General features: G+C 47.2%; 1 long non-coding RNA gene across 9 annotated transcripts in view; it reads right to left on the minus strand.

Moving 5' to 3' along the window:
• LOC103352282 (uncharacterized) overlaps nt 1–18791 on the minus strand; it is a 387286-nt gene that overhangs the window by 211684 nt on the left and 156811 nt on the right. For 4 of the 9 annotated variants that reach the window (XR_011382478.1, XR_011382479.1, XR_011382483.1 and 1 more), the window contains exon 3: nt 1622–1728. The exons of 4 other annotated variants lie outside the window; for them this stretch is intronic. This is a non-coding gene — a long non-coding RNA (uncharacterized lncRNA). The remainder of the gene's footprint in view (nt 1–1621; nt 1729–18791) is intronic. One more of the 9 variants, XR_011382480.1, reaches the window with a different exon arrangement.

The raw sequence follows: 18791 nt of genomic DNA on the forward strand, positions 1-18791 counted from the left end.
TGGCCAGGGAGTGCAGTGGAGGATGGCCCAAGTGCTTGGGCCCTGCACCCCATGGGAGACCAGGAAAAGCACCTGGCTCCTGGCTCCTGCCATCGGATCAGCGCGGTGCGCCGGCCGCGGCGGCCATTGGAGGGTGAACCAACGGCAAAGGAAGACCTTTCTCTCTGTCTCTCTCTCTCACTGTCCACTCTGCCTGTCAAAAAAAATAAATAAATAAATACATAGATAAAAATAAGTTTCAGTTCCTCTGTGAGAGAGAAAGACAGACCCTGCATTTCAAATAACTAGAATAAATCTTTTACAAAATGACAAAGAACTAGGACAGATATTTAACCAAAGAAAACTTAGAGATGGCCCACAGTATATGGAAAGGTGCTACACATTGCTGACCATCAGAAAAATACAAATCAAAAGAGTAGCTCATATGACCCAGCAGTCCCACCTTTGGAGATACATACATATATATACACACACACACACACACACACACACACACATATATATGAAAAAAATGAAGGTTTCAAAGAGGAATCTGCATTTCTCTGCATTTCTGTCTCCTGCAGCACTGTTCACATTAGACAAGACACAGAAGTAGCTTAAGTGTCCATCAGTGGGTGAATAGCTGAAGAAAGCATGGTAGATACATACAACAAAATATTATTCAGCCATAAAAAGAAGGAAGTCCTGATATTTGTAGCAACATGGACAAATCTGCAGCATATTATGTTAAGCAAAATATGTCAGATGTAGAAGGACAATTACTGTATGATCCCCATTACATGAGGAAGCTGAAGAAGCTGAACTCATTGAAACAGAGAATAAAATGGTACTTGGCAGGTGAGAGAGGGGAGAGGGGAAAGGGGGAGGGAAGGGGGAGGGGGAGAGGGGAGAGAGGAGAGGGGAGGGGGGAGAAGGAGAGGGAGGGGCCGGCGCCCATTGTGGCTCACTTGATTAATCCTCCACCTGCGGCACTGGCATCCCATATGGGAGCTGGGTTCTAGTCCCAGTTGCTCTTCTTCCAGTCCAGCTCTCTGCTGTGGCCCGGGAGGGCAGTGGAGGATGGCCCAAGTACGTGGGCCCCTGCACCCTCATGGGAGACCAGGAGGAGGCACCTGGCTCCTGGCTTCAGATCGTCACGGTACCGTCCGAGGCGGCTGTTTGGGGAGTGAACCAGCGGAAGGAGGACCTTTCTCTCTGTCTCTCTCTCTCTCACTGTCTGTGACTCTACCTATCAAATAAATAAATTAAAAACAATTAGAGAGAGAAAGAGAGAGAGAGATCTTCTATCCACTGGATCACTCCCCAAATAACCCCAATAGCCAGAACTGGGCCAGGCCAAAGCCAAGAACCTGTAACTCTATTTGACTCTCCCACATGGGTTTAGGGGTCCAAGCACTTAAATCATCCTCCACTGATCTTCCAGGTACATAAGCAGGAAGCCGGATCAGAAGCAGAGCAGCTGGGACTCAGAACTAGTGCTCCAATAAGGGATGCCAGCATCCAGGCAGCAACTTAAACAAAGTGCCACAATGCTGGTCCCTCTTTGTCATTTTAAATTAGTTTATTTGGAGTTTTTAGTTATTAAGTTATTGGAGTTCATTCATTATATTAGGATGTTAACCTTTTACCAGATGCATGGTAAATATCTTCTCCTAGTTTGTAGGTTTCCTGTTCACTCTATTGATGGTTTCCTTTACAGTGGTCTTTGCAATGATTTCCAGTAGGATGCTAAAAACATAAGCAACAAAAGAAAAATAGACAAGTTGGAGTATCTCTATTATGCACAACAAATTTTTTAAAAACCCAGAGTTTTGTTTCCTTATTAAATCATGTGAAAAAAAGAGATCTACTCCCTATTGCTGAGCCTTAATCCACTGGCAATAACCTATACATGCCACTAACACCCTTCAGCTGACACACACACACACAAGATAGGGATCTGAGACATGATGAGGAATTGGATGGAGAAAACAGGTGAAACATTTGACATGCATTTCTTGATAGCAGAAATTCTATATTACTCAAAAGAGTTTTCTCAAAATGCCTCATACATGTAAGGCTGGATATTTTGTTCTGGACATGTAATAGATGAAGATATAAAGCTTCACTAGGCAAAGCCATAGGACCAAGTTCATACAGTGCATAATGCCAGGGCTGTGCTTGATCAAGCACCTTTGAGTTAACATTCTGAGTTCTTGTTAACACAAAGAGAAGCAGAGCTTGCTGTTCAGAGAAAGTGTCCTCCAGCATTTAAGGGGTGTAGAGGGAATAGCAGGTGTGGTGTCACCTGGTGCCAGGCACTGTGCCAGAATCAAGATAATAATCTCAGTGCCACCACTCAGGACTTCAAGGAAGACATATTTGCTATTCCCATTGCTCAGAACAAGCATCTTTCCGAAGGCCAAAAAGCAAGAGAGTAGCTTAGCCAATCTTTGGCCTATGGGACAGTGATTCTACAATTCCAGCTTCAAGTGTCTCCCTGGCTTTTCACTCTTTGCACACTTTCCCTAATAACCTTGTCTTGACACCATTGTTTCCAGTTCCTCAGGCAGCAGCTACAATTCTGGGCACACTGGCTGAACATCTCGTTGGCAAAGCAGGGGGAAGAAGGATGCAGCAACAGCTCTCAGAGGTGACAGAACGACTGGCACTGGAGAGGTGGGGAAAAGTGGTACACACACATTCCAAAGTCGGCTTTCTTTGGCTGCATCATTGTAGACATCCCACCAAGAAACAGAAGGCAGCAGAGGGCAGATGTAGAAGAAGTAGAGGAGCAGAAAGGCAGGTGTGGAAGGGGTAATAAAATCAAATGATGTGTTTGATGGGGCTGGGAAGTATTTGAAGCCACCCCTTTCCCACAAGGGTGGCGAAGGCTTACAGTAGGGACATGTATCCTATTGACAGCGAGTATGGCAAAAGGGTAGAAGAAGAGTTGCATGGTTAGCCAAGCTGACAGTTATGTGCTCTGAGCTTCAGTTTCTGCAACTGCAAACTACAATGATCCTAAAACCTGCCTCACCATACTCCAGTAGTAATTAAAGGAGATAAAGCCTAAAATGTTCTTACCCCAGTGGCTGATTCATTGCAAACATTCAATAAATGTTAACTACTCTTACGTGTGCTTTTCTTAAATAAAAGTTAATGAAAAATAAACAAGGAATGCCTACATCGAAAAAAAAAGCACAAAGCAAATTGGCCATATATACTAACAGCGTTGCAGTGACTGAGCTTAAAATTGGCAATCAAATCTACATATGGGAGGCAAGCTTCTCCCCACTTATTTTCAGAAAGCAGCAAAGGAACTTGGAAGTGGGAACCAGAGGATGGTTTCTATAAGTCTTTAGAAGTTTCTCAGAGGCCGGAGCCACTGTTCACTAGGCTAATCCTCCGCCTGCAGCGCCAGTACCCCGGGTTCTAGTCCCAGTTGGGGCACCGGTTCTGTCCCGGTTGCTCCTCTTCCAGTCCAAACTCTCTGCTGTGGCTCGGGAAGGCAGTGGAGGATGGCCCAAGTGCTTGGGCCCTGCACCCGCATGGGAGACCAGGAGGAAGCACCTGGCTCTGGGCTTCGGATCGGTGCAGTGTACCAGCTGTAGCGGCCATTTGGAGGGTGAACCAACATAAGGACGACCTTTCTTTCTCTCTCTCTCTCTCTCTCTCTCTCACTGTCTAACTCTGCCTGTCAGAAAAAAAAGTCTCTCAGAGTCCACAGGAATCAAGCTTGTGCTTTTTATGGTGGCAAATGATAGGGTGGGTGGTGTCATCCCTTATCCAAAGCCATAAATGTGAAACTGAGTAATACAAGGGTCTTCAAAAAATTCAGTGGGCATCAGTTCTGCAGTGTAGTAGGCTAAGCTTCTGCCCACACTGCCAGCATCAAAGGTTATGTCCTGGCTGTTCCTCTTCCAATCCAGCTCTCTGCTAATGGCCTGGGAAAGCAGTGGAAGATGTCCCAAGTGCTTGGGCCTCTGCACCCATGTGGGAGACCCAGAAGAAACTCCTGGCTCCTGGCTTCAGAGCTGGGCTGAATATTTTGAAGTATCCTCATGGGGTCTGCATTGTGGCACAGTGGGATAAGCTGCTGCCTGCACAGCTGGTATCTCATATGGGAGTGCTAGTTCAAGTCCCAGCTGCTTCACTAATGATCCAGTTCCTTGTTAATGTACCTGTAAAGAGAGCAGATGATGGCCCAAGATCTTGGGCCCCCACCACCCATGTAGGTGACCCATATGGAGTTCCAGGCTCTATGATTTGGCCCAGCCCAGGCCCAGTCATTGTGACCATTTGGAGAGAGAATCAGCAGATGGAAGATTCTCTCTCTCTCTCTCTTACCACTCTCTCTCTCTTTCTGCCTCTCTATAACTCTGGCTTTTAAATAAATATATAAATCTTTAAAAGGAAGTTTTTTGGAAATCCACGAATACAGGGGACGTTCCAAAAGCTCATGACAAACACATATTATAAGAAAACTTGGGGCCAGCACCATGGCTCACTTGGTTAATCTTCTGTCTGCGGCGCTGGCATCCCATATGGGAGCCAGTTCTAGTCCCGGTTGCTCCTCTTCTAGTCCAGCTCTCTGCTGTGGTCCGGGAGGGCAGTGGAGGATGGCCCAAGTCCTTGGGCCACTGCACCCGCATGGGAGATCAGGGAGAAGCACCTGACTCCTAGATTCGGATCGGCGCCATGGCGGCCATTTGGGGAGTGAAACAACGGAAGGAAGACCTTTCTCTCTGTCTCTCTCACTGTCTATAACTCTACCTGTCAAATAAATAAATTTAAAAAAAGAAAACTTATACATGGAATTTCAAAATTTTTATACTAAAATAAACATTTAATATTTTTTTAATTTTAAGTTAATTAAAAATTCCTTTTTACATGAACTTTCTGAAGTGTCCTCACAATTTCTAAAGCTTCATTGATTTAAATGTCCAAAAGCAGCATAATACTAAGGACCTGAGTTAATATGGTCATTTTTATATATCATAGTAGGTATAGCAGGGAATAGAAAATCCCAGATTGCAATTTAGGATTAATGGTATGGTTGGCTCCTCTCCTTAAATAAGGAAAATCATAATTCCTTAATCAGTCATCCCTGAGTTTTAGGAAACCAGCTAAATTCTCCTGGTTAATTCCCTGATGCTCTACCACCCAACCTCATGCAGGGAATCAGGTCTTGAAACAGAAAGACAGGCTGGCGCCGTGGCTCAATAGGCTAATCCTCTGCCTTGCGGCGCAGGCACAGCGGGTTCTAGTCCCGGTCGGGGTGCCGGATTCTGTCCCAGTTGCCCCTTGTCCAGGTCAGCTCTCTGCTATGGCCAGGGAGTGCAGTGGAGGATGGCCCAAGCACTTGGGCCCTGCACCCCATGGGAGACCAGGATAAGTAACTGGCTCCTGCCTTCGGATCAGCGTGGTGCACCGGCCGCAGCGCGCCGGCCGCGCCAGCCATTGGAGTGTGAACCAATGGCAAAGGAAGACCTTTCTCTCTGTCTCTCTCTCTCACTGTCCACTCTGCCTGTCAAAAAAAAGAAAAGAAAAGAAACAGAAAGACAATGTTCTGGCTCCAGAAGGAGTTGATGACTTTCAGGCCACAAAAAAGGCAAAAGGTTAAGAAAATAATTTTCTCCTAGAAAATTCTTATTTAATGAAAAATAGCAACAATTATGTCTGAAGGCGTAGAGACAGACAGAAACAGAGAAACACCCATCAAGGTCTCCCCAGACAGCGCACAGAGCGGCAAGTCCTGCAGAGGCTGCCCATGGGCCCATGGCTTACAGCACAGGACACTCCCTCTAGTCAAGCCCAACATGTAAAAATGCCCTTCTCTGCAATTCACCATTTGTGGGGAAATGTTTTTCATCATTGTGGGGAGCAACTCGGACTAGACTAAGTTACTGGAATTAAGACTTATTCTATGCATCTGCTCTCCCACAATATGGCGCTGAGAAGGGAGAAACAGCTTCTACACAGCTGCCTCCAGTTCAACCAACAAACTGTAGGACCTGCTCCTGATTGGAGGAGAGCAGCGTACTCGGCGTGTGGGTAGCAGAGTTGGGATTGGTGGAAGAGGACTATAAAGGAGGAGAGAGACAACATGCACCAGGAACATCTAACGGGAACATCTGAAGGAACACCTGTGCAGCCCCCGAGAGAGCCGGCCGGCGGTGTGCCGCTCCCCCGCGGAAGTGGGGGATGTGGCAGGGGGAACCGCCCTTCCACGGAGGTGGAAGGGATGGTAGCCAACCCGGGAAGAACCAGCAGCAAACCCGGGGAGGGCCGAGCAGACGAAAGAACAGCGCAGGGTCCTGTGTCGTTCCTCCACGAAGAGGGGGAGCGACAATCATCCCAAATACTATCTCTAATTCCTGTTCCTCAAGAAACCAATTCACGGCCGGCACCGTGGCTCACTAGGCTAATCCTCCGCCTGCAGCACCAGCACTCCAGGCTCCAGTCCCAGTTGGGGCCGGTTCTGTCCCGGTTGCCCCTCTTCCAGTCCAGCTCTCTGCTGTGGCCTGGGAAGGCAGTGAAGGATGACCTAAGTCCTTGGGCCCTGCACCCATGAGGGAGACCAGGAGTAAGCACCTGGCTCTGGGCTTCGGATCAGCACAGCGCGCTAGCAAGGGGAGGGGAGGGGAGGGGAGGGGAGGGGAGGGGAGGGGAGGGGAGGGAAGGGAGTTCTAGGTACATGACTGCTTGCCTTTACCCTTAGCCCTTTTGGGCACAGCTGGTTCCTACAGCAGAAAGCAAAATTCATCCAGCACAGCCAGCAAACCCCAGACCCAGGAGCTCAATATGTTGGCTGACCTGCAACTTACCAGTGCTCTTTCATTCATTTCAAATGAAGTCCCAGATATCTAAAAGTGATCAACGGCAAGAACTTGGAATAAGAGCTCCCAGTTTACTGTAAAACAAATTAGATGAGGCCAGAGCTGTAGTGTAGCAGGTAAAGCCAGCAGCCTGCAGTGCTGGCATTCCATATGGGTGCCAGTTCGAGTCCCAGCAGCTCCACTTCTGACCCTGCTCTCTGCTGTGGCCTGGAAAAGCAGTGGAAGATGGCCCAAATTCTTGGGACTCTGCACCCATGTGGGAGACCCAGAAGAAACTCCTGGCTCCTGGCCTCAGATCGACACAGCTCTGGCCATTGTGGCCATCTGAGGAGTGAACCAGCAGATGGAAGACAATCCCCCCCACCCCGCCTCTGCCTCTTGTAACTCTGCCTTTCAAATAAATAATAAATTTTTAAAAAATTAGGTATCCCACCCTTTTTATGGCTCTTTTATTTTATCATGAGCAAGCCAGACACATTAAAAAGATTACAAATCAAGTATTTTGATGGGCTTATCCCTGCCTTACACTGATTGACCGTTTCTTCCTCAAAATTTTGCTGAAAAAACCCCATTACCACTAGCTCCTTCAGGTTTCTCCTCTCTTGGAGCCCCCTCCTGGCCACTCTACCAGGAGGAATTTGACTGAAATAAATCTTGCTTTAAAAAAAAAAAAAAAAAGGTGGCATGCAAACTCTGGCCTTAGGCAGCCTTATTGTGCACTGAGAATGGGAAGTTGAGGACACGAGTCCAGAGAAGTACGATCCAGATGCCACAAGAGAAGCAGGTGCAAGGATGGTGGCCCCCAAGGACAAAGAAAGGAGCCTCTGTTTGACCTTCTGGTCAGGCTGCTCTGCACAGCTTTGCAAGAGCCCTGTCTTCTTCACGTGATCTGAACTGAGTAGTGTCCATCTCTTTCAACCACAAGGGCCTTGACTCTAATCATATTAACTGCATTAATGGTAATTCGTATTCACTAGTTACTTATTCTACATCTGGCACTATGCTAAAACGTTTTCATGGATGTCCCATTGTCCCTATGGGATCAACACTATGGTTATCCCAATAACAATATTATGACATGTTAGTCTGTGATAACAATGTAAGTGAGAAACTGAGGCTCTGAGAGGCTCAGCAATGTGACTGTAGTCCCAGCTGAGGCAGGAATTACACACAGGTGCATTTGACTAAGAGTCCACACTCAGCTGCTATGTGCAATGGTCCCAAATGGCCCCTAAAATGAGCAATGTCATGGATCTGGGAGCCATGGAAGAGCAGCCCACCGTTCTAAAAGTGCGCTGCATGGTTCTCAATGGTAGTGACTTTGTAATGAAGCTGGAAGAGCAGGAGCTTCAATGAGGGTGCAGTTGAGTTTAAACCTTTAAACCCTTCTCTGCAGTTTACTTACACTTCCCCCAACCCGCACCATCTTCATCTGTGAAACGATAAGAACACACAATAATGCCTGATCCTCAGGGTTGCAATGGACTAAATCAGACGGCCAATGTGGCAGACAACACCTAGTGTTAGCAGACACAAGGGATCTGCTCGATGGGGTGTCCTCGGATAATCAGCCTCAAGCAGAAGTTGCTCAGAGGAGAGTTTTATTTACTTGTGACAAGTAAAGGAGGTAGTGGGAAGGCAGAGCGCCTTAAGGAAACCAACTCCCTGAGAAGCAGTTTGCCAGGACTGCTATACAAGGGTTAGGGGAATGTCCAGGATTCAGAAAAACAGCAAGAGGGTCCTGTTTGCAATATACATCCAGGACACAGACAAGCCAGGGAGAAGGGCTCTTCCTGCTCAAGGAACTTACATCTTTATACACTGCATGGGCAAATATCTGACTCAGACTGATTTCTTGCTGTTTTCCTTCTTTGTGATTGTCCGGGCCTCCCTGGGATCAGCCTTCCTGGATCATCCTCTGCAAAGCAAGCTCAAGCAAGTTGACTGTTTCAGATTCTCTGTCTGTGATCCATGCCCCCACCACCACATGTCTTGCCTTCTATACTTACTCTTCTTCACACTAGCACAAAGCAGAGCACCTGGCAGATGTTAATCACTATTAGTCCCCTTCTCTTATTTGCAGGGTACTTTAGAAGGTTGAGGAGATCCTTGTGCAAAGTACAGTGCATGGTACATAGCATGTGATGAATGCATACCACGTCCCTCCCCACCCTCCACTCCACAGCTCCTGCAAAGTCTTGGCATGAATTTGGAGCACAGGCCAGAATCACCTCCAGGCAGCGTTTACCCAAGGACCACTGATCTCAAGTCAAGGCTGCTGCTTTTTTTTTCTTCTAAAATGTGTGCAATTCTCAGGGAGCTGAGAGAATTGTCTGTGAAAAGCAAGAAACACCAGTCTGCTTTTACTCGGTGTTGTCGACGCTGAAAAGTGTTACTGCAGGATAATGAATTTTTCCAAAAGAATGAGCTGTCATGGTGGGGAGGGGTTGGAGGGTGAGAAAAGGAAAGGAGGTGACTACCTGTGTGACCATAGCACAAGCTTCATTAACTAACCCTGCTCACTGCAGACAATAGCAAGTAAATCTCAGCTGGACACAGATGATCCTAATCCCACATCTGAAAAGTGTGAGTCTCTCCCTGCTCATCCATAGGGTTTCAGCAAATACACAGCTGCAGGGGTCCTGTGTGTTTGGGGGTGGGGAGCCTCTGAGTTTCTTTCTCAGACAAAACAAAGAGCTTGGGCTCCTGTTCAATCCTCTTCTTGCAGAAATGCCACCACTTCCGCACAGTAGATAACCACAGCACAGGAGGAGAAACGGAAAGCCTTGTCGCCCCTACTTCTACATTGCAAATCCTCCTTCAATCCAGGGAGAAGTTTCTGAAATGGTGTGCTTGCTGGTCTAAAGGCTAGCCACAGAGCAGCAACAGCTGCATCCTCTGAGAGGTTCATAGAAACATGTGGAATCCCAGGCCTCACCCCAGCCCTGTCAAATCAAAATCTACACAGGGGATCTTAAACACACATTCAGACTCAGGAGGTCTGGGGTGCAGCTTAGGATTGTGCCTGTTAAAACAAGCTCTTGAGTGATGCCAATGCTGCTGGGCCACAGAGCACATTTTGAACAATGAGCTTCTATGGAATTGATTGCACACCTCCTCCACCCCCTACCCTGTACCACACACACACACACACACACACACACACATGCACACACTTCCATCCTACATAATCGGCCTGGCTTGGATTAGCTTCTTCCTAAACCATCTGCTTCATCCCAATCTGTCACTTACCACCAGAGCAGAGCCAGTTCACTGCTCACCAAAAATATGTGTGCCTCCTGAAGCAACATGCATTTATGCCTAATAGAGAGCTCCCAGTAGTCACTGTCAAAGCACCCTCCCATCCATCCGGCCCCCATCTCTAGGGGTGGACACATGTCCCATTCTCAGCCACCTGAGCAGGAGTGCTATGAATCACATTCAGCTAGGACTTTGCAGGCCTGGGTTGTGAGATCCTGGCAGATGGTACAGCAAGAACACTCATTCCTGAGTGTCACTTTCCCATATGGGAGAAAACTGCTCCATGACCTCGGGTTCTGCATTCGAATACTGCATATGCAAGAGACAGATTTCTACGGATTTATGGACCAGACACTTCAGGGTCTCTATGTTCCAACAGCTAGTGTTACCCTAAAACCAGCACCAACCTCCGTAGTTGCCCCAAAATTATAATAGCTACATTTTACTGAGCCATGGCTACTCCCTGCCAGCCACCGTGCAAGATGGCTTACACATCTTGTCTTTAATCTCTCATAGCGACCATGCCTGTCATTTTGCAAATGACGAGATGGCAGCCACAGAGACATTCAGTAACTTGCAAAAGAGTACCTCTCTAGTAAGTGCAGGGTGAGAATTCAAAGCAGGTCTGTTCTACTGTGAACAAGAGTGGAGCTAGGACTGCAAGGAGCTCCATTCTCTGGGATTTCTCCGTACCAAGAAAAGCGATTTTATCCTCGACTAGTTATCACTGCGTCATATCACAGCCTTCAAGGAGTTTCTCAAATGGTCTTTTTCAGCCAGCCTCTGTCCTTGGGACTTCTCCTCACAAAATAATTGCTAATAAAAGTCCTGAAGACATGTGGGAATTCTCTACCCACCTGGCCTCAGGCCTCTTCTGGAGCGCCTTGCTTCCTTTGTCTCGGTATTCTGCAGCACAAAATGGTCCCTGTCAAGACGGTTTAATGTTCCTTGTAGGTCAAGGCTATTGGTTGCTTCAGCGATGCTCTTACTGCTGAGTTTGCCTGCTATACCAGCTGTCTCTGTTTGTCTGAGATGTTCCCCCTTCTCTTCCTCCTTGCACAGACACCTATATGCAGAGCTATAGCAGCAGCTGCACTAATGCCTCCCCAACCAAAGGAAGCAGTAACATGCGGAGAAAGTGCAAAATGAGCCTCTGCACTCCCCATTCACACCTACTAATTCATACCTACTAATCCTCCATTTTAAGCCCTGCCCTCATGGAACATGACTCACAGGGCTGCCTGCCCTCTGTCTTCACGTCATGGCCTCTGCCGCTTCTGGCACGAGAACTTCACCAGGAAGGTGGACATTCTCAGCGCATTTTTCCTCTGTTCATCCTAAGCCACACTGTGGAAGTTACTCTTGGAGGGAGAACAGGGTGTAGGGCACAGTGAGCCAGTGCCAGGATTAGGGCTAAGTGCAGAAACAGAACAGGCATTTCTGCCTACAATAGCCAGGGACCAAAAACTGATAGAGAAAAAAAAGGATCCAAAGTCCTCACACACAGGGCCAATGCTATGGTGCAAGCAGGTTAAGCCACTGGCTGCAATGCTGGCATCACAAACAGATGCCAGTTCCAGCCCTGGCTGCTCCACTTTCAATATACCTCCCTGCTAACGTGCCTGGAAAAGCAGCAGAGGATGACCCAAGTCCTTGGGCCCCTGCACCCACGTGAGACACCTGAAAGAAGCTTCTGGCTTCAGCCTGGCCCTGTGCCCCAGCCAGTGCAGCCATATGGGAAGTGAACCAGCCAATGGAACATATCCTGTCTCTCTATCTAATAAATAAGTAAATAAAATCTTTTTTTAAGATTTATTTTATTTATTAGAAAGACAGAGTTACAGAGAGAGGTAGAGACAGAGAGAGAGAGAGGTCTTCCATCCACTGGTTCACTCCCCAGATGGCTGCAACAGCCAAAGCTGCGCCAATCCGAAGCCAGGAGCTTCTTCCAGGTCTCCCACGTAGGTGCAGGGGCTCAAGGATGTGGGCCATCTTCTACTGCTTTCCCAGGCCATAGCAGAGAGGAGCAGCCGGGACTAGAACTGATACCCACATGGGATGCCAGCGTTTCAGGCCAGGGCTTTAACTCACTGTGCCACAGCACTGGCCCCAATAAAATCTTTAAAAAAGAAAAAAAATTCCTCACACATGGACAAACCACACACCTGGTTCTTTTTTTTTTTTTTTTTTTTTTTTTTACAGGCAGAGCTAGACAGTGAGAGAGACAGAGATAAAGGTCTTCCTTCCATTGGTTCATCCCCTAAGTGGCCGCTAAGGCCGGCGCATTGCACTGATCCGAATCCAGGAGCCAGCTGCTTCCTCCTGGTCTCCCATGCGGATGCAGGGCCCAAGGACCTGGGCCATTCTCCACTGCACTCCCGGGCCACAGCAGAGAGCTGGACTGGAAGAGGAGCAACCGGGACAGAATCCAGCGCCTCAACCAGGACTAGAACCTGGGGTGCTGGTGCCGCAGGCGGAGGATTAGCCTAATGAGCCGCAGCGCCGGCTCACACCTGGTTCTATATTTTGCATGTAATACATACTCATGAAGTACTAGTTGCATAAACAATTGCTTAATTAGTTAGCAAATGAGTCAGTAATTGTTGGATGTATGTGCAAAATGTCCTAACAGAGCAGGCGAGAATTCTACTACTGAAACATCAGTAAAATGTCCTGAAGTGAAACTAGAGATTTAATATATTGATGAGATCAGCGAACACTACATGGAGGATGACATGTCTAAGCTGGGACTTAGAAGAATGAACAAGAGTTTTCTGTGGGACTGAAAGGCAGAAGAACCCAATTCTTAGACATCTCCCCCTGTGCTTTGTACCTACAGAAGAGAGCTGGGATTCATATCCACTGCAGCCAGAGTGTGCTTACCAAGAAGGTGTGTCTTATTTTTTTCCTGATGTGTTTCTCCATCTCTAATTAGATCCTCCTGGGCCTCAAATTACCATACCAAAGCAGCTGATGAAAAGGGAGCCTGGAAAGCAGGTGCATTGATTTGAGAGGAGCCCTCCAGGCCGACTCCCTTTAATAACAGCAAACACTGAGAGCAGTGGGGACACTACTGCACATGCACAGGCAGGAATGTCTTAGTGAATCCTCACACCTGGAGGTACAGAGAGGGTGAGGAGGCAGATTCCTGGTCACAGGGCTTGGGGTGGGGGGGTGTGGAATAGAGCCAGAATTCAAACCCAGGCAGTCTGATAACTGCAGTACCAAGTGCCCCACCCCCACCCCAAGCCTGCCCACCACAAGCTGGGGTTGCAGAGGGAACCATCTGCACAAAGGCACCTGCTGAGGTGGTCAGTGGTGCTGAAATACAGCCCATTTTGGAACTTTACCCAGGCCTTGGGCCTGGAGGGGGAAGGGGATGCCTTTCCCTTCCACCAGGCTTGGCTCTCTGAGCCACATGTCCCAGAGTTGTGCTGGAACTGGTGTCCGGGAGCGGCACTTTTTCCTAATTTGCTCAAAGGTGCTTACAGTGCGCATCGCCTTCAGATTTTTCGGCAAGTCCATGACACACTAAAGTAGATAATGTGCAGGCTCTGGGGTCAACCAGGCTGAGATTCTAATGCCTGCTATACAACTTACACACTTAGCACACTGTATGACCCAGAGCAAATCATTTAACTTCTTGGCATCTCCAAAGTCCCTATTTAAAAGTTTAGGATAATATTACATGGCTCAGCAGGAAATTCTGAAACTTGAATTAGATGAGCTGAAAATGAAGTTACCAATAGGAAACAAATCTGGGATCCAGGAAAAGCCAGGGAAAAAACAAAAGTATTTCCCAGAGAAGAATAATTTGCTCAGTGGTGATGTTGTAGCACTCCTTATTGGGGTATTGCCCAGGCTTTACGTCAGCCACACACAGTAATGGACCTCATCTTCTCCCTGTCCTGTGTCATCAGCCTCCCTCCTGTGCCTGCTAGCAGTACTGGAGATAAATCTTGCTACCACAATAACTGAAGGCCAGGCTCATGTTCAAAGACTACAGGAAGTACTAAAGAATATTCTAGAAGGAGGCTTGAGTATATGGCCTTGGGCTGGTGGTAGAGATGATTTTGTATTGCAGGCCTGGCAGTCTGAGTCCTGGTCTCAGACGACCTTGTATATCACATGGTTTATTTCACTTACCTGAGTCCCAGTTGTATGGCCGGCCTAGAGATAACACCACCTAAACAGGGTTATTGTCTAATGTCATATTTAATTGTCACAAAGAATTGTACCCAGCATATATAAACATGTAATAGTTTTTGAAGATCCCGTCATCCACATGCCCTTATTTACCTTGCAGTCTTGCTAAGAATCAAATGCAACCATTGACATACAAATTGCTTTACAAATATGATAACTCCTTCGTGCCTCGGTTTCCTCCTATTGAGGGAGGGAGCATATTGCCTGTCTCTGCCTCCCCATCTCACAGTGTTCATAAAGAATCAAATTAAGTGAGAAATGAGAAAGTGTGAGTAAGAGTTGATTCATTCAGTGGTACATGTTCTGTTGCACAAGCCAGCAGGAAGCTACTTTCAGGGCAGATGTAGGGTGAAGGGAGGGAGATTACCCTTTCAAGAAATAAACAGCTATTTCTCATGACCCTTCCTGTCTCCATACCGGGAGTCCTGGGGTCATTTTTACCCGACTGTGGAGCCTGGCAATCTTATCATAAAAACATACCAACATTTCCCAGCTCTCTGAAAATAAGCAAGCCCTCAGCTCTTTCTCAGAGCCCCTAGATTCCACAGTGAAGATGAGGAATCAGGGGCCCTACTGGGGACCCCATCCTGGCTCCAACCCATCATGATGCTGTCCCCAGCATCCTCACTGAGCAGCAAGGGGACAGTCTTGACATCTGGTGAGAAAGAAGGAGCTGCAGGGAGGCAGGCAGGAGACTCAGGGCCTAGCTTAATTAATTACTTGTCTCTGCACATCAGAGAGAGCCGGGAGATGGGAAAGGCCAGCAGGCAGGCAGGGACGGACCAAAAGGGACAGGCCCCAACCCGCAGCAGATGTTTGCTGCAGTGCCGATGCCCCCAGCTGGGAATCAGGATCAGCTCATCTTCTCTGATTGATCACCAGGCCTCTGAATAGGTCAAGCCCCCTTGGACATGTGTCTGCATGTGGCTCGGTAGAAGTGGCGTTTCAGGAGAGAAATGTCAGGAAAAAAAAGGGCTTGAGATACAGATGCTGACTTCTTCTGCAGCTATTTAAGCCTCCGAGCCCTGTGGCTATGGAGGCCACTCTAGAAGCCCTTCCTTCTGAGCCATGGTGCTCACAGGGGCATAGCGTCACAGCTGGGAAAGCTCAGGACTTCCCTACTGCCCACCCGGCTTCATGCTCCTAGGCCTTAGGAGCCTGGACCAAGGCTGCCTGCTTTCATTCAGACAGAGAAATAAAGACATGTCTGAAGCATAAAAGAAGAATTTGACCCACGCTCGGGAGCACAGAAAGGCTTCTGCTGTAAGTTGGTTCCCGAAGGGGTTGGAAAGGATTTCTCCTTCCCAAAATTGATTGAGCTAAGTGAAGGCCTGGGTTGGGCATTCCCAGCAAAGAGAGTGTCCTGAGCAAATCTGTGGGTGCATAAGCCAGGAGAGTAACCCACAGGTTCCACAGGGTTGAAGTTATTAGGGAATGAAGAAAAGATCCCACCACGAGGCCCAAGACATCATGAGACTGAGCACCCTGGGGCTGGGCAGGGACCTGACGGGAGGAAGAAGCTATTGCAGAGCCTGGAGCATGGGACCATGGGCTTGGAGCTGCATTCACAACATGCATTCGGTCAGACATGGAGAGACTATATTGGATGGATCAAGACTGGCAGAAAAGGAGACCCCTGGAAGAGGCAGAGAGGCTCCTGGTGAGAAGTGAGGGTGGCCTGAATCCTAAGAATCCTGAGGACGTAAGAGATGTTCCAGGGGCCGGCGCTACGGTGCAGTGGGTTAACGCCACCAGTTTAAGGGTGCCGGTTTGAGTGCCAGCTGCTCCTCTTCTGACCCAGCTCTGCTATGACCTGGAAAAGCAGTAGAAGATGGCCCAAGTGCTTGGGCCCCTGCTCCAGGTAGAGCCTCTAGGACCTGGAACCTGTTTAACTAAGGAATGTAATGGATGAAAGAGACATACGTAACAGGGTAGGCAGGCTATTGCCCCCAAACACATACAGCTGGTGGGTGGTGTTGCCCAAATACAAGCACTTGAGGAGAGTCACACTGGGGAGACTGATGCATCTGAGGGGCCTGAGAGTCTTGCATTTGGAGACACAGAGTTGGCAGCTCATTGATTAAATACATGGCTCCTTCCTGCCATCACACTGCAGAAACTGCATCTGGGTTGTTCACAATACACATAACAGGTACCCAAAAAATGCCCAATGAATGAATGCATTACCTGGCAGGGGAGACATCATGATCAGGCAGGTGGTTCTCCCAGGGCAAGGCTCGTCCATTGCACTAAATGAATGCATTGAAGTAGAAGGCAAATCACCCCATGAAATATGAGGATGGAAGGGGTGAAGTGCATTAACACTTGTTGAGACAAGGGTACATCAGAGGATATATGAACTTTACTTAATTCTTGCAACAATCTGGGAAGCAGACTTCTTATTTCTTATTTTGCAAAGAAGCTTAACACACAAAGGAGCAAAATAATTTCTCCTTTCCCACAGCTTTTCAGTGGTAGCCTTATACTTCAGATCCTGTTCTGCCTTGGAAGCAATGGTTAAGAGCTCCAGTTGTGGAATCACAGGAGCTCAGCTCAAATCCTACTCACTGCGTAGATTTTGAGGAGTTATCTAAGAACTGAAATAGTTCTCAAATATAAAATGCAAGGGTCTGATGCTGTGGCATAGCAAGTAAAGTCGCTGCCTGCAGTACCAGCATCTCATATGGGCTCTGGTTTGAGACCCGGCTGTTCCACTTCCAATCCAGCTCTTTCCTATGGCCTGGGAAAGCAGTGGAAGATGGCCCAAGTGCTTGGGCCCTTCCACTTGCATGGCCCCAAAGAAGTTCCTGGCTCCTGCCTTCGGATAGGCGCAGCACCGACCATTGCAGCCATTTGGGGAATGAACAAGCAGATTGAAGACTTCTCTCTCTCTGCCTCTGCCTTTGCCTCTACCTCTACCTCTCTCCAACTCTGCCTTTCAAATAAATAAATGTATCTTTAAAAACGAGATTTATAATAAGTATAAAATGCAAAATATACTTTCTCCCAGAATGTCTGGAGGATTGAATAAGATGTTACAGGTAAGCATAGTACATGGCTCCTAGCAGACAAGAAGCACTCCGTAGGTGTGTCTTAATACAAGACACTGGCATTGGCAACCAACAATGATCATTTGCAGTTCTCCTTCTAAAATTCTATCACTCGCCCAAACTAGAAGAGAAACACTGACATCGGTGAAGAAGAGACACTGACTGCAATTTTGCACCTGTCCATGGATTGGACTGTCTCTTCTGAGAACGCTCTTTGTGTAAACAGTGACATCCACTGGCTAAACATCAGATTCTGTGTCTTTACAATGAAGAAAAAAAGCTGATTGGCAAAGCAGCTCTGCTCTAGCCTGGGGATTCTTGTTACCAACAGACAGCTCAATGAAATGAATCCGCAGCCAAAAGAAGGCAGATCTTGGAAGAACACAGATGTTAATCAGAACAAGAAAGAAACGAGAGTCCCAGTCCATGCTGGGTTGCTTTGCTTTCAGAATGATGGAAGTCTCCTGGCTGTGCGTAGATTCAGCTGTCAGCTGTTGGAGCCAGAGGACCTGTTGGTCTGCACCATCTAATACAGGAGCCCAGCCACGCAGGGCCTCTAAGCACTTGCAACGTGACTGCTACACACTGTGAAGTGCTGTCAGCGTAAGCTGCACTCTGATTTTGCAGATTTAATTTTTGTTGACAAAACACCATATTTGCAACAAAACTGATACACATGGATATTTTGCTGTTTTACTTTTTTTTTTAAATTTTAGGCCCCACATATAAGGGAGAAAATGGTGGTATTTGTCTTTCTGTGTCCAGCTTATTTCACTAAACATGATGTCTTCCAGTTCCAACCATTTTGTTGCAAATGATAGAATTTCATTCTTTTCTAGAGCCAATAATATTCATATATATAGATATAGATATCACATTTTTTCTATCCATCCATCTGATGATAGACACCTTGGTTGACTTCATATTTCAGCTACTGTGAACAGTGTTGCCATAAACATGGTGGAGCAGGTATCTCTTTGATACAAAGAGTTCATGTCCTTTGGGTATATACCCAGTAGTGAGATTGCTGGATCATATGGCAAGTCTATTTCCAGTTTTTAAAAGAAATCCCCATGCCGTTTTCCACAGTGGCTGCACTCATTTATATTTCCACCAACAATGTATAACAGTTCCCTTTCCTCTACATCCTCACCAGCATTTGTTGCTGTCTTTTGAGTAACAGCCATGCTGACAGGGGTAAGGTGACATCTTATTTGCATTACCCTGATGGCTGAAGATTTGTTAATTTAAAAAAACACTGTAAGCTTTATCATTGATAATTTTCCTCTTTATGGTTTGTTGGAATGATACGTTGGATAGATTGAGTTAAATAAAACATCCAATTTCACCTTTTTTTTAAATCATTTTAACTATTAGAAAACTAAATGGCATGTACCGACGTGTCCAGCACTCTATTTCAGTGGACAGTGCAGTTACATCTCATCTAACTCCA

This window comes from Oryctolagus cuniculus, chromosome 15 (assembly GCF_964237555.1).
Source record: "Oryctolagus cuniculus chromosome 15, mOryCun1.1, whole genome shotgun sequence".
Taxonomy (NCBI): Eukaryota; Metazoa; Chordata; class Mammalia; order Lagomorpha; family Leporidae; genus Oryctolagus; species Oryctolagus cuniculus.